The sequence below is a fragment of the Hypanus sabinus genome, chromosome 5 (assembly GCF_030144855.1).
Source record: "Hypanus sabinus isolate sHypSab1 chromosome 5, sHypSab1.hap1, whole genome shotgun sequence".
NCBI lineage: Eukaryota > Metazoa > Chordata > Chondrichthyes > Myliobatiformes > Dasyatidae > Hypanus > Hypanus sabinus.
Genome location: NC_082710.1, coordinates 31,893,389 through 31,902,086, shown reverse-complemented (window position 1 = coordinate 31,902,086; position 8,698 = coordinate 31,893,389). Strand labels below are relative to the sequence as shown.

General features: G+C 39.4%; 1 long non-coding RNA gene across 1 annotated transcript in view; it reads left to right on the top strand.

Moving 5' to 3' along the window:
• Positions 1 to 501: 501 nt before the first annotated feature.
• LOC132394034 (uncharacterized) overlaps positions 502 to 8,698 on the top strand; it is a 95,424-nt gene continuing 87,227 nt past the window's right edge. The window contains exon 1 of the long non-coding RNA XR_009512145.1: positions 502 to 803. This is a non-coding gene — a long non-coding RNA (uncharacterized LOC132394034). The remainder of the gene's footprint in view (positions 804 to 8,698) is intronic.

Here is an 8,698-nt window from a genome sequence, read left to right as displayed (position 1 = left end):
GCCCCAGAACCTGAGGTTGTTTCACAGCCTCAGGTCTCAGCTGCCAAGAAGAATGACCTCCTCCCACCACCTCAGAAAAGGCGTTATCCCACAGGAGTAAGAAATCCTCCACAGCAATTAAATCTTTAGGCCTGAATGGGACAATTTCAAACTTACTCTCCTGTGGATGTCTGTATAATAGTTGTACTGTAGAATGCTGTGTGTGTGTGTATATATCCATGTTAAGCTGGAGTTTATAGCTAAGCAAGGAGGAGTGTTGTGTATTTAATATTTCAGAATATTTGAGTGACATTGTAAATCTATTGCTGTTTAAGCATTCTTTGCTTATTTAAATAGTTCATTACAGTTTATATGCAAAAGTACATGAATGTCATACGTCATTACGGCACCCCACCATAACTACACGCTTCGTTGAAAATAAAACAAAAATAAGATATGCATCTCCTGACTTGATATTTTTCTTTCAATTGGTTTTATGTTTTGGAGTTGCAAACATAACAATTGCCTTTCGTTTTATGTTTGTTCAAGATGTTACAATTGTGTGGGGAAATTGTGTGAAGGTCGGATGTGTAGAAAAATCATTCCCTAAAGGAGTAAATATCTCCTGTTGAGGCAGCAATTCTGGACTTAATAGCCTGCAACACAAATGAAGCAGACTAGCTTTAGGGTTCAGTGATTCTTAAAAGCCTTGTCTGCCTTTCAGCAGCTTATTGACCGGCGTACAAAAGACCCCAATGAGATCTGATTTATACTGCGGCCTTTGCATGGTTTTGTCTGTATGGAAACAAAACATGGAATATTAGGTGAGTGAAAGCCAAGGCAGGTTTACGCTGAAAATGACTGAAAATCTTCTGGTTAATGCTTACCTCCTGATCGGAATATCTCCAGCTTTAGCTCGACATAAACAGGTCACATAGTGCCAACCTGCTATTTTCTTCTGTCAGAGCTTATCTTGTTTTGCTATCTAATTGAGTACAAACTGTGCAGCCCCCTACTAATTGCATGCCATGTAAAGAATTCCAGTACTGCTTTGGTACCCTGTCAGGCAGCCAACTGCTATGCCTTTACAACTGTCAGCATGGTAGCTGCTGTTATTGTAGAGAAGAAAGGGTTTCCTGTTTTCAGACCCTCTCTCTCCCACAGTGTGCAATGTGTATCACCTGACAAGATTGATAGCAAAAAATGCTGGGAATGTGCTGTAAATGGTGGTCAGTGAAACCACAAGAGCTTAAGTGTGGAAGTGAGCTAACATCTGATCTCTTCAGTAAAAGACATTATTCTTTTAGCCAGGCCACATTTGTTGGCTTGCACCAAGCAAGCTATCCTAGATCAAGGGGAAAAATACTTTGGCACTTGGGCAGAAAAAAAATGTGGCTGATGTTTTTAGAATTCAAAACACGACACAGTAGGTTTTGATGTGGTTCTTAAATAGCATAGTTCATCCATCAAAGCAAACAAATGCAGACATGAAAGAAACCTAATCTTCTGCTTTACATGATGTCTAAAGACTTTATTAAGTTGTGCTAATCATTGGTCCTGCTTAATATTGTCCAGTACGACTTTAAAATGTATTCTCCTCTAAGACGGATGTCAAGGGTGAAGGATAAATTTTTAAAAGAATTACTTTAATACTGAGTGAAAGAAAACTTCATCTGCTTTTAATAGGAAACTGCCAGTTTGTGCTCCCTTGTGCGTGGTAATATGTTCAACAGCAAAACGTCAGTGTTGAGTTCTGCCATCCACAAAAGAGCTGCAAGATAGTTTGTGAAGTTTTGCTATTCTTCTGTTGAAGGACCAAAGATGACAGAGAGCCCTTGAATTTTTAATCATGGAACAGGTTGAGTTTGGATTTTAAAGCTAACTATAGGTTATGAATCACCTCAGTATTGAATGTAAGATTGAAGCCATTGAATGCTAAAGAATTTAGAACTTTAAGGTAAGATGATTCCATAACCTTAATTTTGCCTATGATTTTCACAGAACTGTGACTCGAAGCAGTATGGCCATGTAGCACAAGTAACACAGACATGGATCAGTCCTGAACTCTGACCTAATTTTTTTTGTCAAACACTGTGCTGCATGTATTAACTTAGATACGAAGGGAGTCTTACTCTGGCATGTCCTGTCCCTCATTTGTTTTTCACTAAAAGAGGCACACAAATCCTTCAAATTAGCCTCAGATGTCCCTCAAATAAACTGTTGGAGGTTGGCCTGTCTGGATCAGTCAGTGCTGTAAATATGAAGTGTTTCAGTACTTAAGGAAGACAACATTATAAGCACCATTCTCTCTAATGCCGTTGAGAAACCAAATGCTGAGAAAATGTATCCTTTGTTTTGAATCATGGAATTTTTTTTCCCTAGTGTATACCCAGGTCGGGATCATCAATCTTATCACTGACTTCTCTCAGGAAGTAACAGCAATGTGCGGATTATGTTCCATGTGGATCCTTGTTAAAGCCATAAAACACAGAAGCAGAACCGGGCCATTCGGCCCATCAAACAGCTCTACCATTTGATCATGACTGATTATTTTCACTCTCATCCCAGTCACCTGTGTCCTCCCCACAACCTTTAACACCCTTACTAATCAAAAAACGATGAAGCTCCACTCTAAAGATACCCAATGACTCACCCTCCTCAGCTGCCTGTGGCAATGGATTCCATAGACTCGCCAAAATCCTCCTCCCCTCTGTTCTAAAGGGACATCCTTCTATTCTGAGGCTTTGCCCCATGGTCCTGTAGCCTCCTACTACAGGAAACATCTTCAATTTTCTTACAAGTTTCTACGTGCTTTATTCTAGCACAAAGTCTAAGAGATTTCAGGTTTGATGGACTGTCCTTTCCAACTGTTTGCAATTTTTCATGGTCCTGATGTTGTTGTGATGTTCAGGGTCAACAGCTTAGCTGGTGTTTCCACTGGAATCTCCATTTCTGCCTCAGGGAAATGAGCCCTTCAGCGGCCCTCTTCAGGCAGTGAATTCTTCAGCATTCAATCCCTTCCACTGTCATGAGCTTCTGACATTTGGAGTACAAGGTTTGCCAGTTCACCAACACCAAACTTTTCCAACATCCATTGTCAGTCTGACATGATCGCAAACTTCAGTGTAATCCTATTGTACACGAAGTGCACACGATTGGCTTTTAACTACAATGATGAGAAATATAGGTTGTTACATTGAAATGTCAGTCTGTGCATTTACACCACTATCATTAATTACTGCAATGTACTGTAATTCAGTGGGTGAAAATTTGGAAAAAAACTGCAGATGCTAGAAAAATTACATGAAAGCAGAAAGTACTGGAAATGGTCAGTAGGTAAGGGAGTATCTGTGGAAAGAGGAACAGTGTTGACATTTTAGGTTAAGGAACTGGGACAGGGGAAAGGAAGTTTTCTATAAATTACGTTGCAGATGGTGTGAACGAGGGAGGAGTAGGACAAAGGGAATATGTGTGATAGGGTGAAGCCTGGGTTTTAGAGGGCATCTTGTTGATGGGTTAATAGGTGCTGTAGCAGAGAGAGAAAATAAACAAAAGCTGAGAAATAAAGCCTTTAGAGAATGAAAATGCAAACAAAGGAATGTAAAAGACATGACATACAAAACTATAGAAGATGACCAGCAGATTAGGCTATGCGAATGTGGAGTGAGAAAAAGTGAGGCAGTATCACTGGGTATAAGTGTAGGTCATCCATCTCTGCCATGTGTTATTGATGCAATTTTGGTACCATGTGTTCAATGAGATACAATAACATCCTTACTTTTATCTATTCCGTTATAATCTGTTATAACTAGCTCAATAAACAGCGGGGACTCCTGCTTCACCTCTCTGCATATGTTGCACAAGATACTTTACTGAAAATCCATCAACACCAGCAGCTTCATTGTTTCATTATGTATTCTCGCAACTGATTTGCAAAGTTCACTATCTCTTGGGAAAAGTTCATATGCTATCTCAGTTGCTATCCCCAATGTTCGATTTTTAATGTATACATGGTACATAATTTTAATAATTTCACAACCAGCAGTTTTCTCTCAGTTTTTCCCTTACTTTCTCTCTAATTGGAAATAGTCAGTAATTTAAACTATCTACAACAGTGCTTCATTCATGAAGCAACTACAAAGTCAGCAAATATGCTCATAGTTGATTTCATTCCCAGAATATCTTGAAAGCATTTGTATACAAGCTCTACTGCAACCAAAGAAGCAACCACTGAAATACTCCTTCAAGGAGAGACACTATTAAAAGAGTAATTATTGTTTATGGACTGATATTATACATAGTTACCAGAAACATACAGAATATTGTAATATAACAACAGATGTGGCTGATTTGTACACAGTAAGTTCTAAGAACTGTGTAATAGACAAATGTTTGTTATTTTAGTAGTAAGGCATTTTTCTTAGAAAGAAACATTAACTTTATTTGTCATACATACATTGAAACATACAGTGAAATGCGTTGCTTGCATCAATGATGAACACAGTCCAAGGGCAGCCCAGAAGTGTCACCATGCTTTTAGTCCATTCCGACAACTCACTAACCCTAACCTTAACCTTTTGGGAGGAAATGGGAGCACCCAGAAGAAACCCAGATGGTTACAGGGAGAACATACAAACTCCTTACAGGCAGCAGCAGGAATTGAACCTCAATCCTGATCGCTAGTGCCGTAAGGCCTTGCTTTAAAATATTATTTATGTTCAGGGAAGGCTTCAATGTTCCTTTACAATCTGGAATTCACTGGAATTTGAAGAACAAGGTGACCTCATTGAAACCTCTCAACTGGTGAAAGGCATTGATAGAGTGGATGAGGAGAGGATGCTTCCTATTGTGGGAGAGTCTAAGACCAGAGGATACAAGGTCAGGATAGAGGGGTGTTTTTTAGAATGGAGATGAGGAGGAATTTCTTTAGCCAGAGAGCAGAAAAGCTGTGGAGGCCAAGCCTATATTTCAGGCAAAGTTGATAGTTTTTTGATTGGTCAGGGAATGAAGCGATATGGGGAGAAAGAAGCCAGGAGAACAGGGCTGAGAGGAAAGTTGAATCAGCCATGATGAAATGGCAGAGCAGATTTGATGGGCCAAATGCCCTAATTCTGCTCCTATATCTTATGGTCTTGAGTTCTTATACACTGTAATTGCTTATGTTGGATTTTACGTGATTAGAAAGTGTGAAAATGTTTGTGTGCTGAAAATATTTGAACATAGTTAAAAAAACTGCCGTGTTAAAAAAACTGACCAAGAAAATTCATGTATTCATGAGACTCTGATATGTTTGTATAGATGCGGCAGAGAGGGCCTCAAGGTGGCTGTGGCTTGAGGGGGGAGCCATGGAGCCACCTGGACACAAGCTGGGGTCTGATCAGCCCCGACTGGGTCACCTGGAGGAGGGTGTATGATGCTGAAAGACCCGAAACACCCGATGATTCCGGGAACATCACTGATGATGCGTCCAGAAGCATCAGTAGATGTATGCACACAACAGTATCTTCCATCATTATTCTGACTGGTGTCTTACGAATAGTCACAGTATCCCTTTCCAACATAGGGATAAAACTTACCGTAGCTTGGATTGTCTGGAAGGAAAGTTAAATGTTATTAGACAATATTTGGAAGCAGAAATAAGCTTTATAAAATGGCACTATTCAGTTGATTAAAACACCAGTACTAATGCTCAGAGATGCAGAAGAGTCAACAGCATCCATAAGCAAACGTTGTGAAGTTATAAAAACAGAGGAAAAAATAATGCGGTTAAGATATTATATTTTCATACATATCAGTTACTAAATTGCTGTTGGTTGATAAAATAAACTTCTCAGACAATTTTTGATATGACTGCTACATTAGCAGGAGAAAATATTAACAGTGTGTGACTTCCCGCAGTTTTGGAACAAGTTCTACTTTGACATGTAATATAAAGGTGTTAACACCAGATTTTATCTGCAATGACATTCATTTTAGGAGTTGGGTGTTATTCCATTTACTGCAACCATTCCATTTCATTCGTATTTAATTTGCAATTGCTGATATGGTGGGGAAATAGCTTAGCCTGAAGCTTTTGAAACAACTAAAATGAATTGGTGACAAAAAAACCCAGAAAAATCCCAGAAGCTCTCAATAGGTCAGGCAGCTGTGGGGGGAGGGAGAGAAACACAGCTGACATTTGGAATCAAAGAACCTTCATCAGAACTGTTAAGGTGAGAAGTCAGGTGCCTTTTTTTAAGTTGCAAAGTAAGAAAAGGATGCAGAGAACAGTGGGAATGTCTGTGCTTGATTGGGACCAAATGTAAAGATTCAAAGGTTCATTTGTTATCAAAGTATGTATGCAGTTTACAACTCTGAGATTCCTCTCCTCCAGATAGCCATGAGACAAAGAAAACTATGGAAGTCAGTTCAGAGAGAAACATCAAACCCACCAACATGATCTTCAGCCCTCCAAACTCCCTCCTCCATATGAAACGCAACAAGAACATTGACTATTACTTTAAGAAACAGCAGTAAATGGTAGAAATAACTAATGAAATAAATTGAGAAGAAACATGCAGCCACATCAATGGAGAAAGTGAGAAAGGGTTACATGAGACTGTTAAGTCCCAATGACCATAACACACTCAGATAAAAGATGTTCCTGAAGCTTACAATGGGACAGTGCAGGTGGTCAAAGACAGAGAGGTCAGAATGAGAGTGAATTGGAGAATAAAAATTACAAGACACTGGAAGTTCAAGGTTGTCCTTGAGGAGTGAACAATGTGTGTTTGGTTTGTCTATTTGAGAGCAGACTTCATCGTGAACACCGAATGCAATATGTTAACTTAGAAGCACACCTATAAAAGGCCACCTGTGCCCATGCATAATTTCCATTTAATTTAGCTTTAATTGATATTTAATTTACTACTAGTGGAACCTTGATTATAAAATCTCTTGCTGCAACCAGATGGTACATTGATAGAGTCACAGAGTTATAGACTATGGAAACAGGCCCTTTAGCTCCCCCACTTCCCCACCTTCCATGCTGATTAGCAAGCACCTAGTTATAAAGATTCTCTACAAATCTCAATTTATTGTACTATTCACCTACAATGGAGGGGAAATTTAGAATAGCCAATTAAATTATTAATCCATACATCTTTGGTATGTCAAAGAAAGCCACAGTACTCAGGATAGTCAGAAAAAATGGTGATTCACAATGTCCAATTAATGGGGACTGTGCTCACATGTTGTTGATCTACTGTGTATTTTCAGTTTTAAAATTTCTGGCTCAGAGTTGCAGCACCTGCATCATTTTGCTTTTGTGTCTTTGCTGATGTGGAGTATTGGTAACGTTACCATATTAAGGCAGGGCTCTAATGGTTCAGAGACTACATTTCAAAATCATTCAAAGCTCAAGTTGTAAAAGTTGTAAATATCAGGTAAGTGTAACAGGCACACAATTTCAAAGAGGAGAATTCTCCCAATCCCCCTCAAGCAACATCAAAAAGCAGATTACTTAATCACTCAATTCAATTAAAGTTTTATTGTCATTCAATCAGACATGAAGATCCTCAAATACAGCCAAATGAGCCAGCATTTCTGCAGGACCACAGTAAAAAACATAGTACCAACAGCCATTCAGCACAAAGAATGCATAGCACATATAAAATTGCATGTATATAAAGGTATCAGTAAGGTACAATCATGCTAAAAATCATAGTCCAGACCAGAGCCATAAATGCTGCAAAAATCTGTAATGGACCACGATATAGCATTGCTGAAGGTTTTAGGCCTGAGATGTCGACTGTACTTTTTTCAATAGATGCTGCCTGGCCTGCTGAGTTTCTCCAGCATTTTGTGTGTGTCACTCAGATTTCCAGCATCTGCAGCTTTTCTTGTTTGTCACAGTATAGGTTCTCTTTTGCCGAGCAAACACCAGGAAGGTGGGCAGCACTGACTTCAGCCTGGACACTGTGCCACATGACCCCTGGGTCACCGGCTCCAACCACCTCTCTCCTCATGACTGTAAACAGATGACATCATGGCTTGAGGCCCGGCAGCTCCCCCACCATCCAGCCCTGCTCTCTGCCAATAAAAGAGTGACTTCATGTGCCAGCCATAATCCTGTTCCCAAGTCTTCCACTAGCTTTGTTCCCTTTCCTGCTCATTTTATCTCTGAGATTATGTTGTCAATGAGTCCCACTTCTTACTCCCTTGAACCTATTTCAATCATAGTGTTGATCATTCTATTGTTTTAACCTTGCCCCACATTAGGTAATAATGCATATGTTTTCTACTCCTCATGTAGTGTTCATTTTTCATCAAAAATATTGTCCTCTTCATCAAAAGAAACATCCATAATAGCCCCACAAACTGCACCTCAATCCCTAACACTCTTTGAACACACTGCATATTTGCTTCCAAATTCTGCTCCCACTTTTCCTGACTCTCATTGTCTTGCCACTAAATTCATATTGTCCTTACCAAAGTCACCTGTAGCATGCTCCGAATCTATGTTTACATTTATTTCCTCCCTCGGCTTCTTGTCTTTCCGCAAGCTTTGACATATTGGATATATTTCTGAAGGCTCTCCCACTTTTGCTACACGTAGAAATTTGGTTTGGCTCATCTGCAGCTTCTTCCAGTGAAGGATAACAAGACTAAAACTATGATCTTTAAATTTTGGCACTAAGTAGATGTTCTTTCTACCTTGAGCACAGAACCAAACAATTTA